At 36.4% G+C, this 18,558-nt stretch overlaps 1 non-coding gene across 1 annotated transcript; it reads left to right on the top strand.

The window, feature by feature from the left end:
• The first annotated feature begins 9,227 nt into the window (after positions 1 to 9,227).
• LOC127077110 (small nucleolar RNA R71) lies at positions 9,228 to 9,334 on the top strand. Its single transcript, XR_007787093.1, has one exon. It is a non-coding gene; the product is annotated as a small nucleolar RNA R71 (small nucleolar RNA).
• The last annotated feature ends 9,224 nt before the right edge of the window (positions 9,335 to 18,558 follow it).

The following is an 18,558-nucleotide window of genomic DNA, read 5'->3' as shown; positions in this document are numbered from 1 at the left end:
TGGAGTTACACTGGGAGATTCACTGGAAAAAAAAAAGAGGAGGAGAACAGAGAAGAACGAATAGAAGTTTTGGCATAGGAACCCTGCCTACCCGGAGAATTCAGAGTAAAGAAACCCTGAAGGCAGCCCATCTGCACCGAAGCCATCGCCGTCCAATTCCCGCTGCCTAACTTATTCCGATACTACAAGTGGTCAATCCCTTCAACCTTGAATTGGCAAACAGGTTTGCATATCTCTATTGTTTATACTTTCAATTGGCCATATCTACATATATAATGCATCATGATTAAATGTTGATATATAATTTGCTTTCGTATGGGAATTTAAATATGCCTGAATACCCTGAATGTTTGATCATGTTATTCCTGTGATAAAATGCCATAAAATTCAAAGTTCCTAACGTGGGGCTGTTTTCAAAATTCAAAATCCGTGGCCGCTCGCTAGCACCTCGCTAGGCGAGCCTGGGGCGAGTATTCGCCTGGCTTTCGCTAGGCGAGGCAGAGGCGAACGAGACAGTAGCTGACTTTTCTATTCTGTTTTTTTTTTATGTTTTATCATAGCCATGCATTATTCATCCTATCCTATTTATTGTTGTGATATTTCTCCGGTGTAATCTTCGATTGCACCCTGATTTGGTGTTCTGACATGTTTCTTTTTTGAGTTTCGTAAAGGTTCACATATCCCAGGAAAAGGTTATTGGCTAGGTATTCCACTTTATTTGTGGGATACCCTTGTGGAGTTTCACCCTAAATTAATTTTTAATGTATTAATTTCTAATGTATTAATTTTTTAATATATTATTTTTAATAATTTTAATGTGGAGTTTCATCCTAATTATATAATTAATTGTAAAACTTTGCCTTTGAATAAGTGATCTTGGACCTCTCTTTGTTACCTTACGATTACGATATTACGGTCATGTCCCGCGAACGTGGGGATACCCTTAGCAAAGACCCTTCGGTTAAATCATCATAAAATAAATTATAGTCCCTCGGATGTTGCCTTCGAATATACAACTTTGTCCCTCGATGACCCTCCGATGTTGCCTACGGTTAAAAGATGATAGTCCCTTCGAATGCTAAGATATCCTCGTAACTGTTGCCTTCAATGACCTATCGATGACCCTACGATGACCCTTAAACATCCAAAGGATAAAACTACTTATTTCTCAATAATAAGGACAGTTTTACCCTCATAAGGATAGGAAATGCTCATAAAGACCTTGGGTCGGTATAACTCTTAATTGTTGGCTCACAATCTAAAAACAATTTTCACACCTCACACCTTTCAAAATATCTTTAGAAAATCACCACTTGGTATATATTCATACTAGAATCATTACCGAGTTATATTTTTCTAAACAATTTCCAAAACTAAACGAGATAACTACTTTGTATATATTCATACAAGAATCATTACAAAGTTAAATTCTCTTTTCAAAACAATTTTTCTAAACAATTCACAAACACTTTTTTTTAAAAAAATAATATAAGTGATCGAGCAATTAAGAGCCCATGGATAACCATGGATACAAAGGGTGCTAACACCTTCCCTTTGTATAATGTACCTCCCGAACCCAAAATCTAAATTAAGGTCTTTCCTGTTCTTTTCCACCTTTCCTTATTGGATAAAAGAAAAGTCGGTGGCGACTCTTGCTAACCGCGACATTGCGATAAAAAACACAAAAAGTCCAGTTCACCGTATGACAGAGACCATAAAAAGAGTGACTATATTTTTAAATAAATTTAAACCAACTCATTTTTGATTCCTTTATTCCGCTTACTTTACATACCGATATCTAAATTAATTAGCCGGACATGCTAAACAGGCCTAAACAATTATTATGCCTAAATACAGCCATATCAGACAAACAATATTGATAAACAGCAGTACAAAGCATATATAAATTAAAACAATAAAGTAATGAACTTGTAAAATTAATAGAAATCTTGGTTGTTCCCTAACTTTGATGCTTGAACACTCCACCACAAACCGGTTAGATTTGTTCTTCACAATCTTCGATCAGACAGAAAAATAAAAACGAAGGAATAAAATACTATGACCTAACGTAAGGTTAGATCCAGTAAAAACTACACAATAGTTTCCGATGTAGAAACTAGTGTGAAAGAAAATAAATTCAATGCTTTGGAAATTAACTAGAAAAGAAAAGGAAATAAAAAAAATGCTAAGAAAGTAGAATGCTGGAAAATATATTGCTGTAAAAGCTTGCACGGCAGAAAAGAGAGAGGAACCGAAGAGAGAGCACCACTTAAGTCTATTTATATTCATCCCTTTAGTACCTGTTTCCCAAAAGTTCCTTCAGTAGGTTTTCTAGCGTGTCAACGAGTCAGAGGAAGAATAGGAGAGAACGTGCTTCTGTTACGCGTCAAAGCCAAAAAAATAGGAGTGGGGGTGTGACGTCCGTCACACCATGTGTTACGCTAGTAACACTATGCAGAGGGGCGTGACGCTCGTCACACCATGTGTGGTGGTCGTCACAGTGCTTCAGCGCTTCTCCTTGTAGTTGTGGGCTGGGCTTTAGTGGAACGCTTTTCCTAGAGAATCCTCTTTTTGCACCCCCTTTTCTTTCTTTTTCACATATGCTTCAAATAATGTTACCTGAAATAAATAGAAGGAAAATACCAAGTAATATCGAATAATATAAAATAAATCGAATGAAATAATAATATAATTTAATTAAATCGAGTCCAAAAATGTGATATAGTTTCATGTTATCAAACTCCCCCATACTTAGACTTTTGCTTGTCCTCAAGCAAGATACAATATAGAAGTCGTTTTTTTTTTAAAAATTAGCCAGATGAAATTTCTAAACACACATCAATTCGTACTAGGTTGCAAGTAAATCTCGTTTAGAAATAACCTGAGCTTAATCTTAACATCAACAACTACCGTTACAACATCAGATAACCCCGCCTTATGCAAACCAGTTCGAGTCGTGCTATTATAGCTAGTCTAGTTCTTTTACTCTTATTTCACCCGTTTTCATTCTAGCGAAATCACATTAAGCCCTTTATCTTTTCGCGCACATAGTGGAGTAACCGGTTAGCGATTCTGATCCCCTTTTAGCTAGAAGTTCTGGTACATAAGTTGGATAACTTCGTTATTTAGTCCATTGCAAATTGCGGGGGATCGGATTGTAGTCCGTCCTACCAAGTTCAGCACCAGAAACCGCTGAACCAACTCACAATGGATCGTTCATACAATGTTTTTGTAGGGTCCGCAACCGTTGGATTAAATGATCGGGTAAGGATCACCTAACTTAATTAGTGCATTTCCTGATTTTCAATATATTGTTTTGGGAATCATTCACTTATATTCATCGGCTCTCCACGTAGTTTGCTATTAAGATGGTGCCAACTTCTCGTATAAGCTACTCGGGGTTACTATAAAACTAAAAGTTCAAGGGATTGGTATAATAGGTACTTTTCCTGATCTAACATGTTGAGGTTTTTAGAGCGTTGGGGTGGTAATAATTTTTGCCTTAATTTCCCTCAAGTTTTATAAAATAAGCAACCTTTATACTTATCGAGTGTGTTAAATTTTTGTTATGGCTCAAGAAAATTGAGGGGAGTGGATAATACAGATTTTTCACACTAGGGACTCGACTTAAAATAAATATATATTATATATATATATATATATATATATATATATATATATATATATATATATATATATATAATATATATATAATATATATATATATATATATATATTAATAAGTTAATAAAAGGGAAATAACAATGAAAGGGAAATAAGATACTTGAAAGAGGAATGTTGAAAGAGAAATAATCATAACGGAAACAAAGTTTTTCCCCCCCACACTTAAATGAAACATTGTCCCCAATGTTTTAAAGAAAAGCGAAAAGAAAGGAAAAATAAATAAATATGCTCAATTCTGCCTGCGTGGGTGCTTCATAATTGTTTTTTTTTTTTATTATTATTATTATTATTTTTTGTTTTGTTTATTATATTTGCTATTGTTATATTTTTAAATTGCCATGTATGCTATTCTACTACACACCATAGTGTATATATATATTTTTCTCTAATAGGCTATGTAAGTAGTAGCATATAGTGAATATCATTACTGGTAATTGTAGATATTGCATAATAAAATAAACCAATAATGCCAATAGCTTCAATAAAATAAACATAATGTAACATTTGAAGATAGAAGAAAACATGCGAAAAGTAAATACTAAGATAAAAATAATGTTAAACGAAACTATAAATTGCCTAAAACTAAAACTAATTAACTAAAAACTTCTAGCCACTTGTAGGATCTCTGGCCGGAGGAGAAAAGGAATAAAAGTTTTATAAAATAAATTAAATGAAGAATGAATACTGAATAAAATCAAAAGAATAATCAAAGAAAAGTAATAAAAATTTGTGGGTTGTCTCCCACGAAGCGCTTTGTTTAATGTCGCAAGCTCGACATAAAACTATTAAATGTTAATCTATAAATTTAGGAGACAATACGTCTAAGTGCAGGACTTGCGAGTCTTCATTGTTTTCATCATAGTGATAATGTTTCAGACGCTGCCCGTTTACGATAAATGCTTCCATAGATTTTCCCTTAATTTCCACAGCCCCGCTAGGAAAGACATTAGTGACTTGGAAAGGGCCTGACCATCTAGAGCGTAGTTTTCCTGGGAATAACTTAAGTCTAGAGTTAAACAATAGGACTACATCGCCTTGTTTGAAAGTTTTCCTTGATATGCGTTTATCATGCCATTTTTTCGTTCTTTCCTTGTAGATTCTGGCATTTTCGTATGCGTCTTGTCTAAGTTCCTCTAATTCGTTTATATCAAGAATTCGCTTTTCACCGGCGACCTTATAGTTTAAATTTAAATTTTTAATAGCCCAATAGGCCTTATGTTCTAACTCCACTGGGAGGTGGCAAGATTTACCATAAATAAGCCTAAATGGGGTTGTTCCTATGGGAGTCTTGTAAGCGCTTTGATATGCCCATAAAGCTTCGGGTAATTTTGATGACCAGTCTTTCCTCGAGGTGGCGACTGTTTTTTCCAATATCTGTTTAATTTCTCTGTTAGACACTTCCGCTTGTCCACTGGTTTGAGGATGGTAAGGTGTCACTACTCGATGTTTTACACCATACTTAAACAATAGTTTTTCGAATATCCTAGATATGAAATGCGATCCACCATCACTGACTACTATTCTTGGGATACCAAATCTTGGAAAGATTATATTCTTAAAGAGTCTAATTACTACTCGTGTATCGTTTGTTGGAGAAGCTATAGCTTCAATCCATTTTGATACGTAGTCAACCGCTACGAGTATGTACTTGTTACCGAAAGAAGGTGGAAAAGGTCCCATGAAATCTATTCCCCACACGTCGAAAATTTCTACTTCCAAAATGCCTTTTTATGGCATCTCGTCACGTCTAGATATGTTTCCTGTGCGTTGACACCTATCGAATTTCTTGACAGCGGCATGCACATCCTTCCATATGTTTGGCCAATAGAGACCGACTTGTAGGATTTTAGAGCAGGTCTTGGATGTACTTGCGTGTCCACCATAAGGAGCGGAATGACAATGTTGGATTATACTTTCTATCTCTTCTTCAGGTATACAGCGACGGAAAATACCATCGGGGCCTCTTTTGAAAAGTAAAGGGTCATCCCAGTAATAATGTTTTATGTTATGGAAGAATCGTTTCTTTTGTTGGTAGGATAAATCAAGTGGAACCACTCCGACGGCTAAATAATTGACAAAATCAGCATACCATGGTGTAACGCATATAGCCAAGGTGGTCTCTACCTGTTCATCAGCTCTATTTTCTTCCAAATTAGCTATAAGTTTATCGTACGAGAAGTCATCGTTGATCGATGTTCTTTCCGGTTCCAGGTTTTCAAGTCTAGAGAGGTGATATGCTACTACGTTTTCAGTTCCTTTTTTATCTTTGATTTCCAAATCAAATTCTTGTAACAACAAGATCCACCTTAGGAGTCTAGGTTTAACGTCTTTTTTTGTTAAGAGGTACTTAATGGCAGCGTGGTCAGTGTAAATGATTATTTTAGCTCCGACCAAGTAAGAACGAAATTTATCTAGTGCAAATACTACTGCTAAAAGCTCTTTCTCGATCGTGGCGTAATTCATTTTCGCTTCATCTAGGCTTCTACTTGCATAATATATGACGTGAAGTTTTTTATCCTTTCGTTGTCCTAAAACAGCGCCTATGACGTAGTCACTTGCGTCACACATTATTTCGAATGGTTCATTCCAATCCGGAGTCTGCATTATGGGCGCGGAGATCAACGCTTGTTTAAGTGTTTGAAATGCTTCTAAACATTTATTGTCGAAGGTGAATTCAGCGTCTTTCATTAATAATCTGGTTAAAGGTTTAGTTATTTTAGAGAAATCTTTAATGAATCGTCGGTAAAAACCGGCATGTCCTAAGAAGCTTCGTACTTCTCTCACAGTTTTCGGAGGTTGAAGGTTTTCGATTACTTCTATTTTGGCTTTGTCTACTTCAATTCCTCTATTTGATATGATGTGTCCTAAAATAATTCCTTCTTGTACCATAAAGTGACATTTTTCCCAATTAAGTACTAGGTTTACTTTTACACATCGTTCTAGAACTCTTTCTAGGTTTTCAAGACATTCTTCGAAACTTTGTCCGCATACGGAAAAGTCATCCATAAAGACTTCCATGATGTTTTCGAGAAAATCGGTGAATATTGCCATCATGCACCTTTGGAAGGTTGCAGGAGCATTGCACAAGCCAAACGGCATTCGTCGATAAGCGAAGGTACCAAAAGAACATGTGAACGTTGTCTTTTCTTGGTCATCAGGATGAATTGGTATTTGAAAGAAGCCTGAGTAACCGTCCAGATAGCAGAAATGAGAATGCTTGGCTAATCGTTCTAACATCTGGTCTATGAATGGTAAAGGAAAATGATCTTTTCGGGTTGCTTTGTTTAGCTTCCTATAGTCAATGCACATTCTCCATCCCGATTCGATTCGTTTGGTTATAGTTTCTCCTTTTTCATTTTCGATCACGGTTATACCCCCTTTCTTTGGTACTACGTGTACAGGGCTAACCCATTTGCTATCAGATATAGGATATATGATACCTGCCTCTAATAACTTCGTTACTTCCTTCTTCACTACCTCACTCAGGATCGGGTTTAGTCTCCTCTGATGTTCCCTAGAAGTTTTACAGTCTTCTTCTAGCATGATGCGGTGCATACAAATAGAAGGACTTATTCCTTTAAGATCGGTGATGTTGTATCCTAGTGCGGTTGGATATTTTCTTAAGATATGTAGGAGTTTTTCGGTTTCGAGTTTTCCTAGGTCTGCATTGACTATCACTGGTCGTTCAAGATCTGAATCTAGGAATTCATATCTCAGATTTTTGGGAAGTGTTTTCAGGTCGAGGGTTGGTTTCTTGAGGCATTGCGTAGGATCCGATGTTATTGCTAAACATTGGTTCAGTCTGTCTTCTACACGATAGTCAGACAACTCATCATTTTCTAATTCTATTTCTTTTATGCATTCGTCGATGATATCCATGAAGTAACATGTGTCATCTATTGCAGGTGCTTTCAAAAATTTGGAAAGAATGAACTCAATTTTCTCTTCTCCTACTTCGAAAGTGAGTCGTCCTCGTTTTACGTCTATGATGGCACCATCGGTTGCTAAGAATGGTCTTCCCAATATAATGAGGGTAACTTCATCTTCTCTTATATCCATAATTATAAAATCGGTTGGGATGTAGAATTGACCTATGCGCACGGGAACGTTTTCAAGAATTCCTACGGGATATCTAACGGAACGATCTGCTAATTGCACAAACATTTTAGTTGGTCTTAATTCTCCCATTCTCAGTGTCTTGCATATGGACAAGGGCATAACACTGATACCGGCTCCTAAATCGCATAGAGCTTTGTCTACGACAAATTTTCCTATGTGACAGGGTATAGAGAAACTACCAGGATCTTTAAGTTTAGGAGGCATATTTTGGATTATCGCGCTGCACTCAGCAGTGAGTGTAACGGTTTCGCTATCTTCGAGTTTCCTTTTATTAGAAAGAATTTCTTTTAAGAACTTAGCATATGGCATCTGTGTAATAGCTTCTATAAATGGAATGGTGACCTTTAATTGTTTCAGTAGGTCAACAAATTTTTTAAATTGGCCCGCGTCTTTGGATTTAATTAGCCTTTGAGGATAAGGGATAGGTGGTTTGTAAGGTGGTGGAGGTACATAAGGTTCTTTCTTTTCTACGGTTTCCTTATTACACTCTTCCTTTTCCTTAGGTTTACTTTCTTCCTCAGTTGACTTTTTAGAGTTTTGGTTTTCAATCCTTGGGTCAAATGGTCCTTCTACCTCTGTTCCACTTCTTAATATAATTGCATGAGCGTGGCTTTTCGAGTTAGGTTGGGGCTGTCCAAGAAATGTACCAGTTGGGGCAGCAGTAGGCGCTTGTTGTTGAGCTGCTTGCGAGATTTGTGTTTCCAGCATTTTGTTATGGGTAGCCAGGGCATCTACTTTACTTGCTAGTTGTTTAATCTGTTCGTTAGTGTGTACATTCTGGTTTAAGAACTCTTTATTGGTTTGCTGTTGAGAAGCTATGAAGTTCTCCATCATGATTTCCAAGTTGGATTTCCTAGGAACGTTATTGTTAGGTGTAGATGGGGTCGACTTTTGATATCCAGGAGGTATAGCTGGGGCTTGACTGGGAGCTTGACCTGGTGCGTATAAAGCATTATTACTTTTATATGAAAAATTAGGATGGTTCTTCCAATTTGAGTTATAGGTATGCGAGTAGGGATTTCCTTGAGCATAGTTCACTTGCTCTGCTTGGATCCCTGTTAGGAGTTGACAATCTGTAGGAGTGTGACCTTGGATTCCACAGACTTCGCATTTTTTGAGTTACGGCAACCACGGTGGCTGGAGGTGATACATTCAAACTTTCAATTTTCTGGGCAAGAGCATCCACTTTTGCATTAACATGATCAAGGCTACTTATCTCGTACATGCCTCCTTTTGTTTGAGGTTTTTCTACCATTGTTCGGTCGCTTCCCCATTGATAATGGTTTTGGGCCATGCTCTCAATAAGTTGATAAGCGTCAGCGTAAGGTTTATCCATAAGCGCACCACCGGCGGCGGCGTCTATTGTTAACCTTGTGTTGTACAAGAGACCATTATAGAAGGTATGAATTACTAACCAATCCTCTAAACCATGGTGTGGACAAAATCTCATCATGTCTTTGTATCTTTCCCATGCTTCGAAAAGAGACTCGTTATCTTTCTGCTTAAATCCATTTATCTGGGCTCTTAACATAGCTGTTTTGCTTGGAGGAAAATATCAGGCAAGGAAGACTTTCTTCAACTCATTCCATGTGGTGACTGAGTTGGAAGGAAGAGACTGAAGCCATCTTCTAGCTTTATCCCTTAACGATAAAGGAAAGAGACAAAGTCAAATTGCCTTTGAAGTGACACCATTAGCTTTAACAGTATCAGTGTATTGGACAAATACGGATAAATAAAGGTTTGGATCCTCGGTAGGATTTCCAGAAAATTGGTTCTGTTGCACTGCCTGCAACAACGAAGGTTTAAGTTCGAAGTTGTTTGCTTCGATTGCGGGTGGAGCAATACTCGAATGCGGCTCATCTTGCGATGGAGCGGCGTAATCTCGAAGAGCACGAGCTGGTTCTGCCATCTCGGGTATCGGCGAAGGAAGGAGATTTTTGAGATCAGGAATTTCGATTGGAGGAAGATTGTTTGGAGCACGATACTCCCGAATTCGTCGTAAGACTCGGAGATATCGTTCAACGTTGTTGATTCGTAAGTAGTACGGTTCGCCTTGTGAGCGAGTGTGTGGCATACAAATCAACGAAAGACAAGGGAAAAATAAAAATTGCCTTAGTCTCTACAGCGTAACAGAAGAGTTACGATATCGACTAAATAAAAGTCCCTGGCAACGGTGCCAAAAACTTGATCGCGACTTTATGAGTCTATTGGGGTATTAACTGCAAGTGCACAGTCTAATCGCGTAGTTTTAAAAGATATCGATCCCACAGGGACTTAATGAATCGATATACCGTTTTTCTAAGGTTACTTCGTAAAGCTAAGGCGGATGATACTTTGATGATTAGGGGGAAAAATAAAACTAAAATTTGATCTAGATTAAATATCAAATAACACGGATATCGGTATGTAGTTCGTCGTAATTAGGGAATCAAATCTTCGTTGGTTTCTTAGTTTTAAAATAAGTCTTTTCAGTAGACACTATTGATTAAAAGTCTTTTCTCAAACTCTCGCTCTCTTGAATCAGACTATGACTTTATATTAACGTGTTCTCTCACTATTTAGTTAAATCTAAAATCACTTTTTGAAAGCAATGGAATCTATAGAAACTCTTTTTATTAAAATACTAACCGTTTAAACACCCTCGTCTCAAACTCTCGCTCTATTGACTTAGATTATATGATTAAACTTAAATGGTTAACTCTCGTCCTCACATTTAACCTTTAAAAATACTTTTTGAAAATGATTAGAATTAAATTAACTCTAAAAATTGCTTTCGCCCTGATTTAAAGTTAATGTCCAATTTACACTGTCCAGTTAAAAGCTCAAACCGTCGTTCTATTGATTTTAACTTCTTTATGTCTTTTACTCTCGTAAAAAACTTTGGTATTAACTCTGTAAATTGAGACCATAAAAAGAGTGACTATATTTTTAAATAAATTTAAACCAACTCATTTTTGATTCCTTTATTCTGCTTACTTTACATACCGATATCTAAATTAATTAGCCGGACATGCTAAACAGGCCTAAACAATTATTATGCCTAAATACAGCCATATCGGACAAACAATATTGATAAACAGCAGTACAGAGCATATATAAATTAAAACAATAAAGTAATGAACCTGTAAAATTAATAGAAATCTTGGTTGTTCCCTAACTTCGATGCTTGAACACTCCACCACAAACCGGTTGGATTTGTTCTTCACAATCTTCGATCAGACAGAAAAATAAAAACTAAGGAATAAAATACTATGACCTAACATAAGGTTAGATCCAGTAAAAACTACACAATAGTTTCCGGTGTAGAAACTAGTGTGAAAGAAAATAAATTCAATGCTTTGGAAATTAACTAGAAAAGAAAAGGAAATAAAAAAAATGCTAAGAAAGTAGAATGCTGGAAAATATATTGCTGTAAAAGCTTGCACAGCGGAAAAGAGAGAGGAACCGAGAGTGAGCACCACTTAAGTCTATTTATATTCATCCCTTTAGTAACCATTTCCCAAAAGTTCTTTCAGTAGGTTTTCTAGCGTGTCAACAAGTCAGAGGAAGAATAGGAGAGAACGCGCTTCTGTTACGCGTCAAAGCCAAAAAAATAGGAGTGGGGGTGTGACGTCCGTCACACCATGTGTTACGCTCGTAACACTATGCAGAGGGGCGTGACGCTCGTCACACCATGTGTGGCGGTCGTCACAGCGCTTCAGAGCTTCTCCTTGTAGTTGTGGGTTGGGCTTTAGTGGAACGCTTTTCCTAGAGAATCCTCTTTTTGCACCCCCTTTTCTTTCTTTTTCACATATGCTTCAAATAATGTTACCTGAAATAAATAGAAGGAAAATACCAAGTAATATCGAATAATATAAAATAAATCGAATGAAATAATAATATAATTTAATTAAATCGAGTCCAAAAATGTGATATAGTTTCATGTTATCAATGTTCGCAGCAGAAGAAGTCACAGATGATAAGCCTTAGTATCATGATATCAAGTGTTTCCTCCAAAGTCAGAAGTCCCCGCTTGGGGCATCCAAAAAAGATAAGAAGACTTTGAGAAGACTGACTAGAATTTTTTTATGAATGAAGATGTGTTGTACAAGATAACTTTTACATTGTCTTGCTCAGGTGCGTGGATAGACACGAAGTAGACATGTTAATGCAAGAAGTTCATGAATGATCCTTTGGTAATCATGCCAATGGACATGCAATGGCTACAAAGATATTAAAGGCAGGTTACTATTGGTTAAAAATAGAATTTGATTGCTATAAATTTATGTTGATAAGATTCATGTGCCTCCAACTCTTCTCAATATTATTTCATCCCCATGGACTTTCTCTATGTGGGGAGTTGACATGATTGGTATGATTGAACCCAAAGCGTCGAACGAACATCGTTTCATTCTGGTGGCTATTGATTACTTCACCAAATGGGTTGAAGCAATATCTTATGCTAATGTGACCAAGCAGATTGTGGTCAGATTTATCATGAATCAGATTATTTGTCGATATGGTTTTCCAAGTAAGATCATCATTGATAATGTGTCGAACTTAAATAATAAGATGATGAAAGAGCTTTGTGATGACTTCAAGATTGAACATCATAACTCTTCTTCTTACAGACCTAAGATGAATGGGGTTTTTGAAGCTGGAAATAAGAATATTAAGAAGATAATCCAGAAAATGGTTGTGACATATAAGGATTGGCATGAGATGTTACCTTTTGCTTTCCATGGGTATCGTACATCCGATTTCACTTCAACAGGGGAAACTCCCTTCTCTCTTGTATATGGCATGGAAGTAGTGCTCCCCGTAGAGGTTGAGATCCCATCAATGCGAGTCTTGATGGAAGCCGAATTTTCTGAGGTTGAATGGTGTTAAAACAGATATGATCAATTGAATCTTATTGAAGAGAAGAGGATGATAACTTTGTGTCATGGCCAATTATATCAAAAAAGAATGAAGAAAGAATTGGACAAGAAGGTTCGACCTCACGTATTCAGAGAAGACGACCTCGTGCTTAAAATGATCTTGTTTTTCAACACTGATTCTAGGGCAACTGGAATTCTAATTGTGAAGGGTCATATGTTATTAAGAGAGCCTTCTCTGGCGGTGCAATGACTCTTACGACTATGGATGGTGAGAATCTCCCTCGTCCTATGAATGTCGATGCAGTCAAGAAATACTTCTCATAGAAAAAATAAAAGAACAACTCGCTAAGTTGAAAACCTGGAAGATTGACTTAGGAAAAAATGAGTGTTTCGGTGGATTGAAAACTTGAAAAGGCGGTCCAGGAAAAAAATAGAGACATAAACAGAAAATAGTTATTCAGGTAGACTGAAAACCCGAGACGAAAATCTAGGAATAATGGTGTTGTTTGCAAAAGATTGGGGAGATGAGAAGAGAAATGTTTTTTTAATAATTTGTGTTTGCCAAGACTTCTTGAGTCTCATGCCTACGTACCAACAAAGTGAAATGGAGGATCAAAACCTCGTAGTTCATGGTAAAATAACAAAGATTTTTATTTTGATTCATTTTTAATGAAAGAATTTTTTTCATTTTAAGGAGAACACTCAACTAGTCACCCACAAGTATGAGAATTTTGCATCACCATGAGAAGGGCTCCAACTTGGAGAGAGATCAACAAGTATGCCACTAGTTCTCTTAAGTGGAAAAAATTTATCATAAATATTATGGGGATAGGAGAATTACATATCAACTATGGAAATGACTCATGTCTAAACTTTGATAAAAAAGTTTTAAAAGAAAAAGTGCATAAAGGGAACAAAATAGTTTGAATGAGTTATGTACTTTTTTAAGTCTTTTGAAATTGGTTTGAATATACTTAAGATGTATTAGCATTTATTAATAAAAAGATTTTGAAAATCACTTGACAAAAGTCAAAGTTTATTTGAGAGTGGTTAAGGTTTGAAAACAAGAAGGTTTTGAAAAGGAGAGAAGATTTTGAAAATTAAAGAAGGAGAGGAGATGAAGAGATTATCCTAGAACATAAAGTAAAAACTAAGGAGGAAAGATCTAACCAAGAGATAGCAAGCTTTATGACATGAGTCAAGTAATAATTCCCCTATTTGGATTAAGCCTTCACCAAGCCAAATAAGCAAAGAAATAATTCATGTATCAGATGACACCAAAATAACCGATTACGGCCATACAACGCCTCCTTTCGGATCGCGGCCACCTGCCTACACCGTTAGAGTGCGACACGCTACCGTCGACCGCCTACTCGCGGAGCATCCCGCCTTTACGGTCTAATCGATAACTCCAACCATGGAATGACGTGGCCCGTGTAAGACCCCAATTTTGACCCTAAGATCCCTTATGCAATTTCATCATATGCATTAGCATTGGGATCATCCCTTGGTATCCTCCTGAAGGAGAATAGCGATCCAAAACGCAGCGGAATTTAAAATTTTCTCCTTTAGTGATCCTTACGAATGGGCATGATCAGTGATAGAATCGTTACCTCTTGTGACAATTGAAACCTTTGATGCAGATCTACGGAGCAATCACGAACATTGAATGATGACAACGCCTCTACTCAGTCCACACGAATGGATTCCTTCAATCTCAGCGCTAGCTGCTACGAATGAAGGCTTTGAGTGAGTGAGAGAGAAACGAAATTGCAACTGTACAAATGCTTCTGCACAAGGGTTCTATTTATAGAACCACTTGTGTGGGCTGCAAGCTAAAAAGCCCACTTAAGTGTATGTGGCCCATATCTTATAATATGCTAAAATCACTTAAGCGCGTGGTACCTTACCATATTTCGTATTCTACTTATGTACACCGTACCTTACGATGTTCTACAATTCACTTAAGTGCACCGTACCTTACGGTGTTCCTTAGTTACTCTATCTCTCATCAATCCATCCTTTTGTGTGTGACCCTGTAGGTTTTCACGGCATTGGCAATTATATTAAATCACGTATTTAACATAATAAATAGTGAGCGATATCTAGCAACACATCACTGCTACCTAAGACACAAAAATGTCATGTGATCTGACAAATCCTTTTGTGATAATACTTATGTGTACACTTACCCTTTTGCCCTTATGTCTATATTGAACACAAGGCATAGACCGTGTCATCCTTGTCCAATTCAATATTGGGCCCATAGACATTTATCCTGTTACGCAGGAAGGGCAAATTCCATCTAGGTCACTCATGTCCCTTAGCATGCTTCGTGGAGTACCCATCAACCGTCTTTATGGTCATCCAGTCATGGACAATGTTTGATCAGCAATAAGGAACTCGACTCTACATCTAGGGTCCATAGTGGTTTCAGGTTGAAGGGTGGTAAACACCATTATCACCATGAGAATAACTTATGACACTTTGCATAACATTCTATATAATATTCTCATAGCGGGTCAATCCAGTATAAATATTACTCTTAATATTCATACCTATGTTTAAGACTTGATAACTCTTTATCCATGATCTATGAGATGTGATCATCAGTCTATATACATAATAGTCTTAATGCTTTAATGTTATCCCACTTCACAGTAAAGCTTGACTACAGATACTTTAAGAATAGTGCCCTTATGTTTAATGTGATCTCATGATTAAGTCACACTTGATACATTAAACGGACTTGCTATTCTAGGGATTTTATTAAACAAACATAATAAAGAAAAAGCCTTTTATTATTAATAAATAATTCGATACAAGTACCAAAAATATTGGCCTCTAGGGCTTACACCAACACCTCCTTCCGCCTTTTTTCATTGGGTTTGTTTTGGGAGAGATCACCAAGCACTATGTGAATGTATCATACTTGTATATTATCATTTTACTAACCAAAATACCAAAAATATGTCTTTGCATTTGCCTAACTCCTTTGTAGGTAGGGCATGATCTCCATTGATCTATCAAATTCATATCTAGGGTTTGAGACCCTCATGACAAAGAGCACAACCATTAATTGATCCAAGAATGGTTATGAGCATCATATATGAGTTGTATTGATTGCTACATGTTATATTGATCAAGTTTTCTTCAAGAGTTTGGAGGTGATTTTCCTTGGAAACCCTAGTTAGACTTGGTATCTTGAGTAACTTCTCCAACAAGCTATCTCACCAATTAATCAAATTTCTTAAGGGACACTTTAAAATTCATCATCTTATGCATATATGATCTACCATGAGCCCAGAACATCCAAATAATTGAAGGTTAGCAAGTTGGTTGATGGTGGTTGGCCAGATGAATTCATCTGATCAAAACTGGGTCTCCCTAGACCCTATCTCCTACAATTTTCACCATATGAAAATTATTCCAAGAGAAACTTTACTCTAAATGATATTAAAAACATCTTTCATGTTGAGACCTAGAGCTAGTTTTGCTTGGAAAATCATTTTCTATGTTGAAACATTATATGTCATTTTGTCTAAACCCTAATTTGAAAGTCAACTTCCCAAGGCCATAACTTGCTCAATTTTTATAAGATGAAAGATTTCCAAGTTGAAAAATAAAATTCAAGATGTCTACTTCAACATTTATGTTTAGAGTGAGAGATAATTCAACTTTTATGAGCATGTGATATGAGGTTACATTATAGGTCATTTTTGGCCTATACCATTGAACAAGTGATTTTTCCAAACTTCAAAAATACATAACTCTATCATTATAAATCCAAATGACATGAAATTGGTGACCGTTTTGAAGGTCTTTGAAATATCTACAACTTTTATGCAGACATGTTTTTCATTTGAAGCTTACATAAAAAGTTAAGTAAGGTGGAATATTAAGGTATATGGCTTAACACTTAGAAATTTTTTTAACATGTTGAAATTTCCAAACTTCCACCTCAAAATTCTCCATGTTCCAAGCTCCAATTGAAAACGTGTTGAACATCAAACTTGTTCCCCTTGATCCATGCTTTCCAAAGAACCCAAGTTTATGCATTTTGGACAAAGATTGCTAGGTCTGCGCATGGCTTTAACATGGCTGCATCATTGGAAAGAATCAATTGCTCAAACTTCAGTTCATAATGCCTTTCCATTCAAGCTTCATTCAGACCTCAATTGGAATCATTTTGGACCTTAATGCATTGCATTATGGGCCTGTATGTGCCCATGCACTCGTGCCATCCATATTTCCAATTTTTTGACAGATTTTGAAGTGTGCAAATATCATTCCCTTTGGCTATAAATAGAAGGCGTCTGAGCTCATTTGAAGGAGACTTTGCGCACCAGCTTTGCCCCTATTGAAACCCTCTCATTCTAAAGGAAAACTTGAGAAATTTCAATTTGAAATTCGAGTTTGAATCTCAACTGTTGGAGATTCAAGAACTCCAGGATCCAAAGCCTTGCGACCTCTCTAATCACTTCCTGCTAGCTTCTCAAGTGTGATTAGATCGTGTTTGGAGCAAGCCATATTAAGAACTGCATAACATTGAAGGTAATTTTCAGAAAACTTCATCTCTTCGATTCTCACTCAATTCAACTCAATTCTCTTGGATCTTTGGTTGTCTGAAGTCCTACTAATGTAGGCAAGAAGATTGAGTTGCTTAGAGGTCAAATCGAAGCAACTCAGTTAACACACCTCAAAATTCAACTCCTCATATCTTTTTATATACTTGGAGTTAGTTGAAATTGAGGTTAGATTCGTGCTTTACGCCATTTTTTCTTTCAGATCATATCCTCATTTTTTATTTTGGTGATGACCGAGGGTGGACCAGTAAGGTGAGGTCCACCTGAGAAGAAGACCGGAGTTACAGCTCCGAAGATGTGTTGACATCTCTCTAGACCACAGGATCCTTTTTAAATGTTTTAATCTCACGCGTTGGTTTTGATTACCATCCCTGCAGCGCATTGACTAGTGTCGATTGTGGAACGCGCGTTGAGGACCACTTGATCTGCCATCTCAATTAATGAGGGAGATCAAGTGGTCCACGTTTTTTGCTATTTTCTGATTTTCATTTAATCCTTTTATTTTCATTAATTCATATTAATTTTAATAATGATCCAAAAAATATGAGAGTTTCACCAAAAATATTCAAAAAATTTCCTCTTTCATATTTTGAATTAAAAACATTTTTTGGATCATTATTAATATTTTTCATGATTTAATTGATTTTGTGATTATTTTTAATTGTTTAAAAATACTTTTAAGTCTTTAAAAATTCTGAAATTTTTTCTCCAAGGTCCTTTGACCTTGTTTGACCTATGATAAATCTCATGGCCATTTCTTTAGTGTTTTAATGAGGTTTTAGGAATTTGACAAACCATATTTAATTTAAATGTATTATTTTAGTCTTTTTAATTTGAATAAATGCCAATTAATTGTGTTGACCAATTGTGATGACTTTTTTGATTTTGACTCTTGTTGTTGGGCCTTGGTCAAGGTTGATTTGACTTTGTCAAGTTAATATCATTGGATTTAGGGGATTGATGGAATGTACATTCCATCTCCCAAAATGAATGGATGATATTAATTTGGTAAAAGTCCTCCTTTGACCAATTTGAGTTTTATTCCATTCCCCTCCCTCTTTATCTCATTCCCCTTCTTTATGCATTCATCTCATTTGGCCTATGATATCTCAAAGTCCTAAGGCTAGTTGATTGAAAAATCAACATAAGTATGGATGCGATTAGGCCACCTCTTTTGTATATTCTTTTTGTGTGTGGTATTTTTCATGAGCATAGTCCATTATACTATGTCTCTAACATGCATTAACACCAAAATTCTATTGCCCGACCTCAAATAGTTGTGACTTCTACATAAGTCCAATTATGATTAC

Source organism: Lathyrus oleraceus, chromosome 4, assembly GCF_024323335.1.
Source record: "Lathyrus oleraceus cultivar Zhongwan6 chromosome 4, CAAS_Psat_ZW6_1.0, whole genome shotgun sequence".
Taxonomy (NCBI): Eukaryota; Viridiplantae; Streptophyta; class Magnoliopsida; order Fabales; family Fabaceae; genus Lathyrus; species Lathyrus oleraceus.
This window is presented reverse-complemented; position numbering and strand designations above follow the sequence as displayed.